Source organism: Schistocerca cancellata, chromosome 8 (genome assembly GCF_023864275.1).
Source record: "Schistocerca cancellata isolate TAMUIC-IGC-003103 chromosome 8, iqSchCanc2.1, whole genome shotgun sequence".
NCBI classification, from domain to species: domain Eukaryota; kingdom Metazoa; phylum Arthropoda; class Insecta; order Orthoptera; family Acrididae; genus Schistocerca; species Schistocerca cancellata.
Window position 1 is genome coordinate 535,153,865 of NC_064633.1, and position 18,543 is coordinate 535,172,407.

Below are 18,543 nucleotides of genomic sequence, written 5' to 3' on the forward strand. Positions count from 1 at the left end.
TATAAAGCAGGACGTCATAATGTTTTGGCTTATCACTGCAATTTTTCTATATACTTTCGTGTATGTATCAACCACATTTTAACCGAAACAGAATCTGTATGCTTTTTGCTCTTTTTTATATACGGATGTATCCCTGGAAGCCGCGAAACAAGCTGGATCATGAATAAATATTTATCATACAACTAAATCTGTATTTTTTGTTATGATACAATTCTACAGCTGTGGATCCCCACAGTATAAAATTTAAAATTTGCCACATGTTAGGGTTTCTTCCAGTTCCAATATAGTTTGAAGTGAGGAAAGAACGGCTGCGTAAATGCCTGTTTGTGTGCTGCAGACAGTCCAGTTAGTCTTAATATTTTCTTCACAATTCCTACGGGAGCAATAGGTGTGAGGATGAAGACTATCACTAGATTCTCTGATTCTTGAAACTCGTGAGATAATTGGCATCTATAATCTAATCACTTAATCTGTTAATTCAGGCTTCTCAATGCAGTATTGATGGCATTTTCGTCGACAGTGCCCTCCTCGCCGGTCACAGATAGACCGGAAATGTCAGATTTCTACCTCCCACCAGTGCGCCACAGGGTTACCCCACCATTACCATTGCTCGCGACATCTAACTGGGGACGGGGGGGGGCGGATGGGGGGGGGGGGTGCCAAGCGTACACGCCACCAGAAAACGCTAAACTGGCATGACCTCGCTGTCTGCGACTTTGGTTCAAATGGCTCTGAGCACTATGGGACTTAACTTCTGAGGTCATCAGTCCCCTAGAACTTAGAACTACTTAAACCTAACTAACCTAAGGACATCACACACACCCATGCCCGAGGCAGGATTCGAACCTGCGACCGTAGTGGTCGCGCAGTTCTAGACTGTAGCGCCTAGAACCACTCGGTCACCCCGGCCGGCCTGCGACTTTGACTGGCCTGCACATATTTTCAAGCAGTCACATTCCGAGTGTCACTCCAGAGAATACAGTGAACTTCCAGACTTAGGGAGACTGCAGTGACGAAATAGGTTGAAGTAGCATGACGCTATTAATGTGAAGTCAACACTGTTTGTTTTATCAACAACATCACTCTCATTATGTAATACCTGCACCACATAACAACCCACGGCACTTCACAGTTATGTATGAGGGGCGTTCAATAAGTATTACCGAGCGAGGCGGCTCAGTGGTTAATACACTGGACTTGCATTCGAGAGGACGACGGTTCAATCCCGCGTGCGGCCATCCTGATTTAGGTTTTCCGTGATTTCCCTAAATCGCTTCAGGCAAATGCCGGGATGTTTCCTTTGACAGGACACGGTCGACTTCCTTCCAAATCCTTCCCTAATCCAATGAGACCGATGATCTCGCTGTTTGGTCTCTTCCCCCAGATCAGTCCAAATCAACCCAATAAGTAATGCAACTTTTTTTTTCTGAAATCAAGTTGGTATTATTCAGAACTCCAGTACACCACATTATTCCCCACTCTTTTGGATACAAAACAATATTTTTCAACATAATCTCTGTTCAGCGCGATGGCCTTACACTACCTAACTAGAGTTCCTGCATGTCCCCCTGGTGCCACTCTACTGGTCAATGTCTTGCTGTTTCAGCAAACACCCCATCACCCACACACTGCTTCCCGCGGAGTGCGTACTTTAACGGTCCAAAAACATGGGAGTCGGAAGGTGTGAGATCTTGGCTGTAGGGCGAGTGAAGAAGAACAGTCCAATCAAGTTTCGTGAACTCCTTTCCTGTTGCACAGACTTGTGTGAGGTCTTGCGTTGTAATGCAGAAGAAGAAGTTAGTTTGCATTTTTGCGGCAGCAAACACGCTGAAGTCTTCTCTTCAGTTTACTGAGGGTATAGCAATACACTCAGAGTTGACCGTTCACCACGCGAAAAGACATCAAACAGAATAATCACTTCAGAGTTCCAGAAGATCATTACCATGAAATTACCGTCTGAGTGTTTTTCTTCGGAGCAGAGGTGGTGAAGTGCCTCTCCGCGATTGCCGTCTCATTTCCGGTTGGAAGTGGTGAACCCATGTTTCATTGACTATGAACACGGCCGACAAAAAAAAAAAAATAAATAAAATAAAAGTCTGCCTCGTAATGCGCAAGCAACTCCAATCCTTGGTCCTTCGTTGCTCTTCATGGTCTCCCGTTAGTCGACGGCCATACACATCGGAGTACCTCAGCTAGCAGACGATTGTGTCAGCACTACCAACAGAGACGTGCAGTTGAGCAGCGAGGTGTCTGTGATCCATCTATCACCAGGAAAGATTGTGTCCGCACTTCCAAACACTGGAGGAGTCCCAATTGTGTGCGGTGGACCAGCATACGGGAGGTCGGACAGATTTGCGTGACCTTGTTGCGATGATGGCAGACACCTCGCCTAACGATTCACCGCGCTTTTGCTCACTGTCAGGTCTCCCTAGACATTCCGAAAGCGCCTACGAATATTTGCAACGCTCTGATTTTACAAACGCCATTTTGAAGGTAACGTATAGGTCCGCTACTTATCGAAACTTCATGAAGCTATACTGATTGAAGCAAGAATATTCCACATGTCCCACGACAAATTCCGAATATTTTCAAACTAAATTGGCCGGGAAGAAAATGTGTTGCGTAACCTATTCAATGCCCCCCGTAAATCTGTAGCTATTGCAAATAAACCTATTAATGTGTTACATTTTGTAGATGTTTGGTTGCATTTAGTGGCCACGTCAACTACCGACACGTTACTCGACATTTCCATGAAGCCCTTCCGTGAGTGAAACAAACCTGTGACCATTGTTAGCGCCATTCTTTGTACACATCTAATATTCCCTGCTTGTCCTATTTGTGTAAATAGCAGTGTTGCAAGACTGGATGGACAAGTTACTTGTAAGCTGTCTCCTTTGCAGACTGACTGCATTTTGCCAATGAACCGAAGATTGCCATCGGCGTTAGGTACGTCTCACCCTGTGATTATCTCATTTTATTGCCCTGCAAACTGTTGAACGCACTTATATGTATGAGTTGACTAATTGCAATAGTGAATCACTAATGTTGTATTCATAATATACTACTTTTTGTCGTTCCGTTAAGTGCATTTGAAGCAATTTGTCAGTGTATGTGAAAATTTGAAATCTTACGAAGATCTGATTCAGTATTTGTGGAGATTTTTGGAAACAGAAGTGTATTAGAGACAACTGAAGACAAGAAGAACCTTAAAGTAAATTGCATTGCTTTTGCAGATGATATGGCCCTATTTGCTGAAACAATGGAAGAAGCACGGGAGTAAATCCTTGAGCTAAAGAAACAAGCAGCTAAAATTGGTCTTCACATCTCCTCTGAAAAAACTAAGATATTGACAAACATCAAGCACTCATGTAAATACCTCAAAGTTCAAGAACAGAAGATTGAAATAGTAAAAGAATTCAAATATCTCGGAGAATGGATTACTTGGAATGCTGGGGAAAGCAAAGCAATGGAATCCAGAAAAAATAAACTTGAATTGGCCTTCCAACTAACAAAAAATACATACAACAAAAAATCCCTTTCATGGGGGTCCAAAATTACACATTACAAGACAGTGATTAAGCCAGAAGCACTGTATGCAGCAGAAACACTTAACATGAATTTCAAAGGCCAAATGGAGAAACTTGAGGTAAAGGAAAGAAAAATTTTAAGAAAAATCATTGGGCCAAAATTTCAAGACAATAAGATTATATACATCAAAAATGAAACTCTCTACAAGAAAATTGAAAAACTTTCAGATTCTATGCGAAAAAGGAGAATAAATTTTTATGGTCATCTTCTCAGAATGAATTCCAACAGATTAACTAAACAAATCTTTGACTTCTTCCGTAACCGAAAAACGAAGCCCAACTGGTTTAAAGAAACTGAGAAAGACCTAGTGGAATTAAATATTTCAGAAATTTCACTTATTGATCGAACTGCTAAATTAATTACTAAATATGAAAACATAAGGTTCCAAGACAAATCCACACAAAAGTCCAAATCCTTCATCTCGGAAGAAGAGAGGAGAAGAAGATCAGAAAGAATGAAGAAATACTGGGCCCTAAGAAAGGAACAACGCACAAAGAAATGATTGATCCAGCGTACCCCAAAGAGGGTGAAACGAAAGAAGAAAGAGACAACTGTATTATCTGAGAAGATACACTGACGGGAAAAAATCGCAACACCAAGATGATGTCTATTCAAATTTAGCGGCAGTCACATAAGAGTGGTACTAGTAGTGCGAGGATGCAAATCACGTTTGCTTCAAATACACGCTGTAACGGTCATGAGCGTTAGTTATCTTTGAGACTGGACGTGGTGAATTGATATTGGTCAAGAATGCCTTTAAGGCGTCATTATCAATGCCTGGCTTAGTTTGAACGACGTCGTGTGATAGGGCTACGACAATCTGGACGTTGCTTCTGCGATATTGCAGAGAAAAACTTGGGAGGCATGCAGCCACCGCACACGATTGCTGGTAGTGGTGGTCAAGAGACTGTAAGGTCGCAAGAAGGTCGGGCTTCGGACGGCCACGTGGCGCTCTCAACAGGGAAGACCATCGTGTTGGCGTATGACTCTGGCGCATTGTACTGCATCTGCAGCAGCTGGCACCACAATGTAACGACGAAGTATTACAAAATCGATTACTTCAAGGACAGCTCCGAGTCAGAAGTCGCTCACAAACCACCGTCATTTGCTACTTCAGTGCTGTCAAGAGAGAGATCATAGGAGGACAGGATTGAGGTCCGTTGTCTTCTCTGACGAAATCTGGATCTGCCTCGGTTCCAGTGATGGCCGTGTTTTACTTAGAAGGTGACCAGCTGAGGGCTCGATACCAACCTGTCTGCGCCTTGGACGCACTAGACCTACATCTGGAGTTTGGGATGCGATTTCGTGTGACAGCAGGATGACTCTCGTTGCTACCCCGCGCAACCTGATTACAAGTTCTGCGTCACTCTGGTGAATCGACTTGTGCTACCATTCACGAACAGCATTCCAGGGCCGTTTTCGTACAGGATAACGCTCACCCACATAGCGCTGTTGTAACCTAAGTGCTCTACAATATGTCGACATATTGCCTTGGAATGCTCGATCACCAGATCTCTCTCCAGTCGAACGCATGTGGGATATCATCGGACAATTCCAGCATCATACATAACCTGTATTAACCTTCGATATATTGCCCGAACGGCAGCAACACGATCGGAACTCCAGCCCACTTGCTGACTTCCGGCACCTCTACAACAAAGTGCTTGTGTTACTTGGACAAATGTACACTATTGGCCATTAAAATTGTTACACCACGAAGATGACACGCAATAGACGCGAAATTTAACCGACAGTAAGAAGATGCTGTGATAGGCAAGTGATTAGCTTTCCAGAGCATTCACACAAGGTTGGCGTCGGAGGTGACACGTACAACGTGCTGACATCAGGGAAGGTTCCAACCGATTTCTCGTACACAAACAGCAGTTGACCGGCGTTGACTGGCGAAACGTAGTTGTGATGCCTCGTGTAAGGAGGAGAAATGCGTACAATCACGTTTCCGACTTTGGTAAAGGTCTGACTGTAGCCTATCGCGATTGCGGTTTATCGTATCGCGACATTGTACCTCGCGTTGGCCGAGATCCAATGACTTTTAGCAGAATGTGGAATCGGTGTGTTCAGGAGGGTAATAGGGAACGCCGTGCTGGATCCCAACGGCCTCGTATCACTAGCAGTCGAGATGGCAGGCATCTTATCCTCATGGCTGTAACGGATCGTGCAGCCACGTCTCGATCGCTGAGTCAACAGATGGGGACGTTTACAAGACAACAACCATCTGCACAAACAGTTTGACGACGTCTGCAGCAGCATGGACTATCAGCTCGGAGGCCATGGCTGCGGTTACCTTTGACTCTGCATCACAGACAGGAGCGCCTGCGATGGTGTACTCAACGACGAACCTGGGTGCACGAATGGCAAAACGTCATTTTTTCGGATGAATCCAGGTTCTGTATACAGCATCATGATGCTCGCATGTGTGTTCGGCGACATCGCGGTGAACGCACACTGGAAGCGCGTATTCGTCATCGCCATACTGCCTTATCACCCAGCGTGATGGTATGGGGTGCCATTGCTTACGCGTCTCGGTCACCTCTTGTTCGCATTGCCGGCACTTTGAACAGTGGACGTTCCATTCCAGATGTGTTACAACCGTGGCTCTACCCTTCAATCGATCCATGCGAAACATTTCAGCAGGATAATGCACGACCTCATGTTGCAGGTCCTGTGCGGACCTTTCTCGATACCGAAAATGTTCGACTGCTGCCCTGGCCAGCACATTCTTCAGATCTCTCACCAATTGAAAACGTCTGTTCAATGGTGGCCGAGCAACTGGCTCGTCACAATACGCCACCCACTACTCTTAATGAAATGTGGTATCGTGTTGAAGTTGCATGGGCAGCTGTACCTGTACACACCATCGAAGCTCTGTTTGACTAAATGCCCAGGCGTATCAAGGCCGTTATTACAACCAGAGGTGGTTTTTATGGGTACTGATTTCTCAGGATCTATGCACCGAAATTGCGTGAAAATGTAATCACATGTCAGTTCTAGTATAATATATTTGTCCAATGAATACCCGTTTATCATCTGCATTTCTTCTTGGTGTAGCAATTTTAATGGCCAGTAGTGTAATAGCGAAGCTTCATTACCCTACATTAATAATTTTTTGGAGTTGCTGCTCTTATCCGTGTACATATTTCTTAGACTTATTAATTGTTGAACCCAGATGTTTGTACGACTTGACTGATTGTGAATCACTGATATTATATTACAGTATACTAGAGTAATTTCTGAATCTTTGCGCAGATTCCAAATCTTATCAAGATCTGTCTGCATATTTCTGGGGCTTTTTCTGCAGGCAGTACTATTCATCTGCGATAGTATATTACATTTTCTTAAAATATTAGACTTAATTAACTCTAGTGTGGCGTGTATACTCTTATCGCACGCTGAAACTGTCTTTGCATTGTAACTCGCTCCAAGCTGTCGTTTCTGAGTCTCTGACCGACTCCAAATATGTATCCAAGGTGCCGTACTCAAACGATATCCGAGTTCTCTCAGTTGGTACAGTCTGTTTAATGAGTGGGACGGCCACTTACGTAAATTGCATCCGTTCGACGTTCTCTCACAATTGTAGACGATGCGGAAGATTTCTGGAACACGGACCGCAAATTCCGGCGTGGAGGCAAACAGAATATACAGCACCGGCTGAGTTTTGAGAGTCGGTGGCCTCCCCTCCCCTACCCCCTCTGCCCCACCTACTCCACCCTCCCACCCTCACCAGTTTCTCGTCTTCACAACGCAGCCGTCGACAGAAATGTTGCAGCCACTGTGCTGGCCGAAAACTGAAAGATGAGGGGTTTCAATTTTTAAATTTAATTTCCGCCCATCTACAAAATTTCATTTACGTGAACGCTTTCACGTGTAAGATTGAGGACACAGTGGCGCATTTCGAATGATAGCTCTGCAAGACATAATATATATTGCTTGACGAAAAAAGTGAAGTGCCCTGGAGCGGAGAAAGTAAGGAAACAGAATTACACAGGTTGGAGGGAATCTGGTGTTATTGCAGCGACCATAAAATCGATTCAAATTTACAAGGAACTTTGCAATCTGAGTCTCCTTATCAGTAGAAGGTTTCACCCATTCTCACCTGGGTGCATGCACTGATTTGGTTGGGAAAGGTGCCAAAAAGCCTCTGGATCCTTTTCTGGGGAAAACAGTTATCAGGTGGTTTTTGATATCGTGGATAGTGGTACTGGAACATCAGATCTAGTCCCATACATGTGTTATCATGTACAGATCTGTGGATCTTGCTGGCCACGTGAAGGAGTCAGCGTTACGAAGAAAACCTGTATACACACCATATGTAGACATGCATTATTCTGTCGAAAAATGACACTAAGATACTGCCTCTTGAAACGAACCACATAAAGTTGCAGGATGTCCACGACATACCATTGTACTGTTAACCATTAAGAGCAGTGACCTGAAGTCATACCTGATGCATCCCCACACCACGGCCCCAAGACACAAAGGAAGGATTGGAACCTGGGCCTTCTGCTTACTAGGCAGTTGCGCTGACCACTACATCATCTGGACACTGTGTGTTGTGTCGGCAGATTAGCCAACACAACGCACACTAATTTAGAGGATGCCGAAATACACGCGTCAATTCACGCAGGCTGGCGTTAGGTCTGAAACAGGATACGTAATGAATTCTATAAAGAAAAGTACGTAGCTGCTGGAATACTTAACTTTAATCCATTATTTGTATACAGCATTCTTGATGATACAAGTGAGACTTTCTCTAGAAATGGTTAATGGCGCCTTGCTAAGTCGTAGCCATGGACTTAGCTGAAGGCTATTCTGACTATCTCTCGGCAAATGAGAGAAAGGCTTCGTCAGTGTAGTCGCCAGCAAAGTCGTCCGTACAACTGGGGCGAGTGCTAGTCCGTGTCTCTAGACCTGCCGTGTGGTGGCGCTCGGTCTGCAGTTACTGACAGTGGCGACACGCGGGTCCGACATGTACTAATGGACCGCGGCCGATTTAAATCTACCACCTAGCATGTGTGGTGTCTGGCGATGACACCACACTGTGGTCGCAGCAAGTGCACAGACTACCCCAGCACGCCTCTCGTCACACATGTGCTGGGGTGTCCATATGGCTGTGGTGACCACTGTATCCGGATGGAACGCCTCCTTAACCACGTATTGCGCCCCCTTGGAAGACCTCTTGAATTAGTACACAAGCTTATGAGACCTTATGAGGTCTTGACTGTTCTTTGGGAGCACCGGAAGAGCAAACGACATAGTCTGACTGACATAAAAAGGGAAGCACCCAGAAGACATGGGTGGATGTCAATGTAGCTTCGTACACGTACACACCAACGGAGGATATGTAAACGAGTAGAACTGGAATTCTCTGTGACAGATACAACAGCCACCAGAGTCATAACTCATAGTCTTCAGTGTAACGAACACTCACATGCATAATGCATTTCTGTTTATTTCGCAGATTCTGACTTTATTGGAATTTTTTGGCACTCAGCTGACGACGTCCGCTAAGCTTGCTCACTGCCAACACCTACTGCAGCTAGCGTTTGATACTCATCAGTTGTGAATAAGATAAAAACTAAACTCCACCCGAACAGGCCATGAAGGTCCAACGGTACCGACCGGCCGCCATGTGAACCTCAGCCCACAGGTTGTCACTGGATGCGGATATGGAGGGGCATGTGGTCAGCACACCGCTCTCCCGGCCGTATGTCAGTTTACGAGACCGGAGCCGCTACTTCTCGATCAAGCAGCTCCTCAGTTTGCCTCACAGGGGCTGAGTGCTCCCCGCTTGCCAACAGCGCTCGGCAGACCAGATGGTCACTCTTCCTAGTGCTAGCCCAGCCCGACAGCGCTTAACTTCGGTGACCTGACGGGACCGGGTATTACCACTGCGGCATGGCTGTTGGAATGATTGTGGATAAGATCTCTAACTATGTATGTGAGATATTTAATTTCGTTGCCAGTTTCTATAGGTTTGTCCAACTACAAGCGATGGTTATAGATATGACTCGACCAACCAGCCGCATGCGCTGCCATTCCTGCCCACTGTCTGAGACTCAGTAAGCGGGTATACGGGACAACTGAAGTTATTGGGGACGCTGAAGGTGTCAGTCCACGAATAAGTGAATATTCTCCATTCCCGTTTCCTACATTGCTTTCCCATCCTTCAACGTCGGACTGTCCTTGATTATGGTAGCAAATGTGTTCTTAGCATTTCATAAACAACCGTTCATTAAGGAATCATAGTAAACTAATATTCTTTTCGTGATGCCCATATATGTTGGGACTATACCCCACATCCTGTTAATGTTTAGTGATAAATGACAGTTGATACAAAAAACGACTCTCATGCTTAATGAATCTACTGGTAATTTACCGGATCCTAACAATGCAAAAACTCTCTCATATAAACCGGGCAGAGCCCCAAAGTACAATTGTAATTTTGGCTTTAGATATGACTTGGATTAAGGAAAGGGTAGTTTTTCGTAAGGAAATTTGTCGATGAAACAGAAAATTTTGCACTCCTCGTGACATCAGCTTCATTCCCCCATATGTGTGTTAGCTATTCAAGAGATGATCATCATAGTTACCTGTTGCTTATAAAAAGCAGTAAATGTCATTTTACTTACTGGGATAGATCCGTTGTCTGATCGTAACTTATTCGATGGGCACGCAGAGCTGTGATATAATGTGCGTGATGGAAACCTGAGTGACCTCAGGTGATCCTGAACAATGATATACGAGGTTTGTCCGGAAAATACGTATAAAAGTTGAATAATAACTTTATTTTACAATTATTCAGGTATTACGATATGGTCTCCTTCAAAGTACTCGCCCTGAGACGCGATACACTTCTGCCAACGCCGTTTCCACTGTTGATAACATTGCTGAAAGTCTTCAGTTGTGATGTTGTTCAGTTGCCGTGTCGTTTCCGCCTTGATGGCTTTCACATCTCCCAAGTGCCGCCCCCGAAGCACCATTTACAATTTTGCATTTCGTTAACAGAAGAAGTCACACGGGGCTAAATCGGGTGAATAAGGCGGGTGGTCTGTCACGGTGATTGAGCCTCGGGCCAAAAACTCGCGCACAACAAGCGACGTGTGAGCGGGCGCATTGTCGTGATGAAGGATTCACCTGCCCCCTTTTGCCAACTCCGGTCGAACTCAGGTCACACGAGCTATAAGACGTGTAAGAATTTCAACGTAAAAAATTCCGTTCACTCTCTGGCCGAGAGGGACAAATTCCTTGTGAACAATGCCCCTAGAATCAAAGAAAACAATCCACATTTTCTTCACACTGGACCTTGATTTTCGCGACTTTTTTGTTCTCGGTTCTCCTGGTAGTTTCCATTCCTTGCTTTGAGATTTGAGCTCTACATCGAATTCGTGAAGCCAGGACTCGTCTCCAGTGATGACTCGGTTGAGAAAGTCCCATCGTTCCTCTGCTTCCAACCAATCCCCACAGCACTCAACCCTCTTTGCTTTTTGTTCTGGTGTCAAGAGCTTCGGTAAGATTTTCGCACACAATTTCTTCATTTCAAGTTTTTGTGTCAGGATTTCGTGAACGATTGTTTTGGGGATTGACAACTCGTCAGCAATCATTCTGACTCTCAATCTACGGTCTTTAAGAACACAAGCCCAAATTCGTTCAACATTTGCATCGGAACTCGATGTCGATGGGCGTCCTGGGCGAGGGTCATCATTCACTTCTTCTCGGCCATCCCGGAACGTTTTTAACCACTTGTTCACGGTTGGTTCCTTCAGAGAATTGTCTCCGTTAACCTGTTTCAAACACTCAAAAATCTTACGGCCATTCTTGCCTAGCTTTGCAAGAAACTTGATGTTGACGCGCTGTTCCTCAATCAGAGAGAGCTCCATGCCGACGGCAGGTGAAAAAGGGTAACTGTCAACAAGATGCCGCACACTCCCACCATCACGCAGAGTGCTCTGACTCGAACTGAGAGTTGAAGGGATTGATTACAGCATTAGTCCCAACTGGCGGTGACTGAAACTTGTAACATAGAGACATTATTCAACTTTTATACGTATTTTCCGGACAAACCTCGTAAAATAAACTACTAACTTAGGTTTTGATAGATTCCTCTTTCAATATTCACGCTGCCTGTTTGTGGGCTGCAGGTACTGACACACTCGTGTGAAATGTTATATGACGCATATACACAGTCCAGTCACATTAATTCGACTACTTGTTGAAGGCGTAGATAATTACCTTTTGCAGCACACATTGCTGCGACCGTACAAGAAGAGAGTCACTGAGGTTCTGGAAGGCATCGACGTGTATGTGGAGCAACGCCCACTCCATCACCGTGACCAAATGAGCTAGGTTTCTGTTATATCCTAGCCAGTAATGCCAACCGAGCCCGCTGCCAAAAGGTTGGCAGCATCAAAGTCCGGACGCCGTCCGCATAAGCAGCGCCAGCGATACAGGAAATCGCCGCAAGTCTGCGCGCGCCACCGCTGGCTTCTGGCTTCTTAAGCGCTGGAGTCGCGAGCGCTAGGAGTTCTGTATTCGCCGCTCAGTTGGATACTCGCCACCGATTTGTGTACTTGCTAGTCCGTTGTGTGTTCATCGCAGCAGAGTTGTTGTTTGTCGTCAGCCGACGCTGACCTAGCCGCTCCGACTCGAACTAGACAGATTTCTGTAGACACGGAGTTCACTACTGTGTTTCTGTATCTTCGTTAATAAGTACCGACTTTTATTTAATCAGAGTGTTTGGGTTTTCATCTTTCTGTTCACTGTTCCAGCGGACCGGTCGGCCCGCTATTAAAAGTGTGGCGGTGACTTCGTAAGCCGTTTCTACTGCGAAGTGTTTGTCGCTACGAACGCCGCCACAAAAGTTTCTCTGTTGATGATCCACGGCGCGAACCGCCCGATCGAGATGCCCCTTCCCTCCCATTCTCTAGAGGGTTTAAATCCGAGTAGTTTGGTGACCAGGGGCGTGTAGTGGACACATGCTGGCACTCTTCGAACGCCACGTATAAAATATGAGCTGTGTGACACGTTCCATTGGTAGATGCTACCGTGCTGAGGAAAAACAATTTCAATTTGTGGTAACTTCCTATGGGATCAAACTGCTGAGGTCATCAGTCCCTAGGCCTAAACACTAATTAACCTAACTTAAAATAACTTACGCTAAGGACAACACACAAACCCATGCCCGAGGGAGGACTCAAACCTCCGACGTGGGGGAGTAGTCGCGCGAACCGTGGCAAGGCGCCCTAGACCGCGCGGCTACCCCGCTCGACCGAGGTAAAAGAAACTACATGTAGGGATAGACATGGATCCCGAGGATAGGTCATATAGTACGTTGATCAATTCCGCCCTCCAAAATGGCTAAATCACCCAGAGAATGCCACAAAAACATTCCCCCGACCATATCACCTGCAGGGTTTCTTTCAGATGTTCCCACCCCGTACATGCCAAAAGCTATCTGTCCCATGGAGCATAAAACGTGATTCATCTGAAAGGCCACCTGTCGCCACTCGCTGGATGTCCAGATACAGTACTGGCGTGCAAATTGTAGCCTTCGTCGGCGATAAATAGCAGTCAGCAAGCGTGCTTGAACCAGCCGCCTGCTGCAGACGCCCACACGCAACGGCGTTCGCTGAACGCTCGTTGAGGAGACGCTACTGTTGGCAGCCCCCATGGTCGTCTGTTCGCCCGTTCACAGCTACGCAGCCGTCGTTCACCCCCAATCATCTATGGTTCGTAGTGACCACAGTTGTGTCGACGCCAATCTTGGCTAGCGCCGTTTTGCCATGGACAGCATATTTTAACCACGGCGGCACGCGAACAGTTTACAAACTTAAACGTTTCGAAACAGCTTTCACCTTTAGCCTGGAAGCCAATGAGCATGTCCTTTTGGACGTCAGATAAACCGCTCCATTTCCACCCTACGACAATGAGTTTACTATTTTCTGCATCCCCCCAACCCACCTTACATCTCCTCCACTGCTAGTGCTGCCACCTGCCGTCTGTGAGTGGTTACTGCACGTTGACGTCGACCGTAGGCGTTGGTAACATCGATGTGACTGGGGCGTGTATTTTCTCGGACTTATTTCCGAGGCCTTTCAGAGTCCAGTTAAACAGCTACACATGCTGCCTAACTCCGAGGAACCGGCTAGAGTGCATGCGGCGATCAATGCCTGCCTGCCCGTTGTCGGTTTCCGGACAAAGCTCTTGCGTTGTACTTGCAACACCTACGTTTTCATTAATTTGCAGGTGGGTATGAGTGCACTTGTGCCGTTCACCACACATATTTGAATACAGAAACCTGTCGCAGTTTGCCATGAACGCCGCGCGGGGTAATCTGAATAAAGACTACTGCCGGCCGCGGTGGTCTAGCGGTTCTGGCGCTGCAGTCCGGAACCGCAGGACTGCTACGGTCGCAGGTTCGAATCCTGCCTCGGGCATGGGTGTGTGTGATGTCCTTATGTTAGTTAGGTTTAAGTAGTTCTAAGTTCTAGGGGACTTATGACCTAAGATGTTGAGTCCCATAGTGCTCAGAGCCATTTGAACCATTTGAACCAATGAAGACTACCAGCAGCCGATGACTATGACGACTACAATAGAACAACATGTCTTAAGGGGAGGAATGGAATTTAAACAATGACAACACGCAATGGAGCGGAATAAAGTCGCTTGCACCAGACATTACTTATTTTCACCTACCCTACCCCAGCATTAATGGACTTGCCACATCACACGCTTGAGCTGTTAGGAGAAGAGCAGAGCCTTGGATAGATGCTTTCCCGATGTTTAAGGAACAAGAAAAACGTAGTTGAATAAAAATTCAACATGCCAGAAGACGTACGGCACCAAAAAGTCATCAGTGTCTTGAAGACAATTGCAGCGAATCTTCATCGCCTTACAGAAGGATGGCAAGGTGGTTGAAAGCTTTCAAAGGGAGACGCTGAAATGTGGCAGACTTTCGTCGGCCATGCCGTGCCTGCGTCAGTGAAGAAGGGTCTGCTCTCACCGTGATACTGAGGAGGGGTCGACTTCAAAGTATTCCTGAGATGGCATACGACTGTGATTCACAGGGTATGACGAAATTTGCACCACTATGGATTCAGTACGATTTGAATAAATAGCAGAAGGTTGTTAGAACCCCACCAATGTGAAATTTGTGGTATTCTCATGTACTGTGGTGGTGTTAGTCCCGGCGCATACCGTTCTCCAACGGCAGGCCGTCAGTGTCGTTTTTTCCTGTACACTTTTACAACACAAGCTGCGTATAGCTTTAGGAAATAAGCGTCAACGCAGAATCCACCCATCATTTTGTGCGGCAACGCATAGGCGCACAGAGCGCAAGCTCTGACTTAATTCCTCAGTCTATGGGGCTGGGAATTGTTGTACCATACAGCATACATCAAGTGACTTCTAACTGATTCCTAATATGACAGAAACACTACGTAGCATTCCAGTTCAGAACTATTGCAGAAATTAGTCGTGCATCAGGTCTCACCATTCGAACTGTCAACACAAGAGGCGCTCCTAAAGATGCCAGACGGCATCAAAAAATCGTTCAATTGGCTCTGAGCACTATGGGACATAACATCTGAGGTCATCAGTCCCCTAGAACTTAGAACTACTTAAATCTAACTAACCTAAGGACATCGCACACATCTATGCCCGAGGCAGGATTCGAACCTGCGATCGTAGCGGTCGCGCGGTTCCAGACTGAAGCGCCTTGAACCGCTCGGCCACCGCGGCCGGCTCAGATGGCATCCACATTGCTGACAGCTGGTTATATACAACGCTGGTGACTACTTTAAAGGACAGCAAAACCTGGATACATACTTCCGTTTTGTTACAGTTGTAAACAAATAATTGCCACTGCTGAAGATGCAACTGCCGTATTTTCGGCGCAGTCCAAGCTACTGGAAACGTTCCAATAGACGATTATGAATAGTGAGTTTGCCTCTGGCGCCGTTTATTACCACTCTGGCGTGCGCTGAGGCGATTCGGCATGGGGCGTGGAACTGTTTGAAGTCGCTCTTTCTCATCAGTGGGTTCGGGATACATATATTTTAATAATGACCAGCTCACAACGTTACGTAAGAGGAGCGAGTAAACTGCAAAAGCTACGTGGCTGGACAGAAAACCGGACCTTCACGTATCTCATGTTTCACCAGAGTGCTTCAGATGAATTTTGCGAGGGCTCCTAACTCAATCAGACCCATCTTAGCTCGCACGGCGTCTTAGTTTCCCTGTTGGATCATTGAGCCGTGGTTCTAACTGGGTGCAAACGTCTGCAGGGGTAAAACAATGCAGCTTTGCTGTGTAGGCACCCATCCGGGGAATAAGAAGTAATTTCACTTATGATACAGAAGGACGTGGCAGTATGAATATATGGCGACACAATTTGTGCAGCTCTCACACTTCAGTGCCAAAGAAGTGATGATAATCTTTCTATAGGAACATTTGGTCTTATTTTTAACTTGAGAATTGCACTCTGACTATAAACTGCCTGACAAAAAGTTTAAGCGCCAAGAAGACGGTCGGATATCAATGTAATTTCATTCATGTGCGGAAACTCAGTGGGTTTGTAAATGAGTAGAGTTGGAATTCTCTGTGACAGGTAGAATGGCCATCAAAGTGCATTAGTGTTGTACGTGTTCAGTGTTGTTACCAGTCCTGGTACAGTATACAACGCATGTTGAATGACCACTCTGAAGGAGACGGAGATGCTGCGTAGTCGTGTGAGACTCCGTTATCAGCAGCTGCCAGTGTTTGAAAGGGATCTCATCGAGTGTCACCTCTTGGCAGCTCGATCTAATCGTACACTATCCAGATCTGCGGGGCATTCGGACGTGACAATGGCATGATCTTTGATAGAATCAGAACGTGAAGACAGGAAGACTTGTCGCAAAGGTTCCAGTCGACCACATATTACCGTCACAAAGCAGGATCGTCGTATTTTGCACCAAGCACGTCGTAACTCCCGCCATCTGAGAACAGTTAATGGACTACCTGCAACATTTAGTGTCGTCTCACACCGTTGGTCTCTTTCATAAAGTTTGTGTCCTTTAAGAAGCCTTAACAATTTTCATATAAAAAATTTGGAGACATTACTTTTCAACACGACCTCGTAGCTTGCTGTCTCATTGTCAACAGACAAGGGGTACATTTGACGGGCTGCAAAAACATTTTATGGACCGCTGTAAATGCATCCTTTTTTGCTGTAGGTCATGATTCTGAAGAATTGGTATGAGCTCAAGTAGTAGGTGTTAAGGTTGTGTTACTTTTGACAGTAAACAGCTAAACTTTCCAGGATGTTTTACAAAGGTTAGTGTCTGGATTCGAGCCCAGTCTTAATTCGGCAGTAAGTTTCAATGAACTATACTCATCCGACCATCAGTTCTTTTATCAAAGCAAGAGGGTGGTTGTAATTAAATTGTAGATCCACACGGAAGTCCAGTGTGGGCTGTAATTTTCTTGTGGCAGCGAAGCTCGGTAGATATGCTAACTGTTAATGTAAAACTGATTTAAACTGAAAAAAACTTAGTTTCAATTTTGGCCACCAGGTGAAAATATGGCGTTGTACATTATTTGTACGAACTTATGACCTCCACACTGCCATTTGGCAAACCATAACGTGAGTGAACGGTATGACTATCCAGAATAGATACCATGCGGTATTAGTGAAAGTGTTTTACGTGAATGGTAGTGATTTCGCATTCGGGAGGACGACGGTTCAATCCCGCGTCCGGCCATCCTGATTTAGGTTTTCCGTGATTTCCCTAAATCGATCCAGGCAAATGCCTGGATAGTACCTTTGAAAGGGCACGGCCGACATCCTTCCGTAATCCGATGAGCATTGATAGAATACCCCCGAGTGAAAGGTTGAGGAGAGGCTCGATGCCACTAAATGGTTTGCCGGCCGGGGTGGCCGAGCAGTTCTAGGCGCTACAGTCTGGAACCGCGTGACCGCTACGGTCGCAGGTTCGAATCCTGCCACAGGTATGGATGTGTGTGATGTCCTTAGGTTAGTTAGGTTTAAGTAGTTCTAAGTTCTAGGGGACTGATGACCTCAGAAGTTAAGTCCCATAGTGCTCAGAGCCATTTCAACCACTAAATGGTTTGAACAAAATGATAATGAAATTCGAAAACACCGAGCGAGGTGGCGCAGTGGTTAGCACACTGGACTCGCATTCGGGAGGACGACGGTTCAATCCCGCGTCCGGCCATCCTGATTTAAGTTTTCCGTGATTTCCCTAAATCGATCCAGGCAAATGCCGGGATAGTACCTTTGAAAGGGCACGGCCGACATCCTTCCTTAATCCTATGAGACCGTTGACCTCGCTGTTTGGTCTGTTACACCCAAACAAACAACAACAACAAATTCGAAAACACAGCTGAGAATGGCGTGGAACTTGGAAGAGGAAGGTGTGCTATCCCTGTGGAAGTTATTGACGAGGTGCTCCGGGTAGTGCTAGAGCTCGTACAGTCTCATAGTTTTGCCATTTACATTACGATGCAGCAACTGAAACCTCATGATGCGCAGCTACGTTTGAATTTGCTCTTCGGTTTCTGGTGCGTATTGCAGTTGATAACATATGGCCGTGCAATATGCTTTGGAGTGACGAGGCATATTTTACACTACAGGGAGCAGTGAACTGCCGGATTTGAAGTACTGGTAAATCGCGTGTTTTGCACGAAGAGCTCTTGCGCTCGCCGATGTGACCGTGTGGTGTGGATCCACAAGCACTTTCTAGTCTGCCCGTTCTTCTATGAAGAAAAGACACCCAGAGGTCCTGTCAGCGTACCGTGACGTCTGTGCATTATCGAGACCTCCGAAGAGCGCTTCTGTGTGGAAATCACTGTTTTCATTCAAGATGGGGCAATACCTCATGTCGATCGGCCTGTGAAAAATCTGCTTAATACAGCCTTTAAAAAAATGGTTCAAATGGC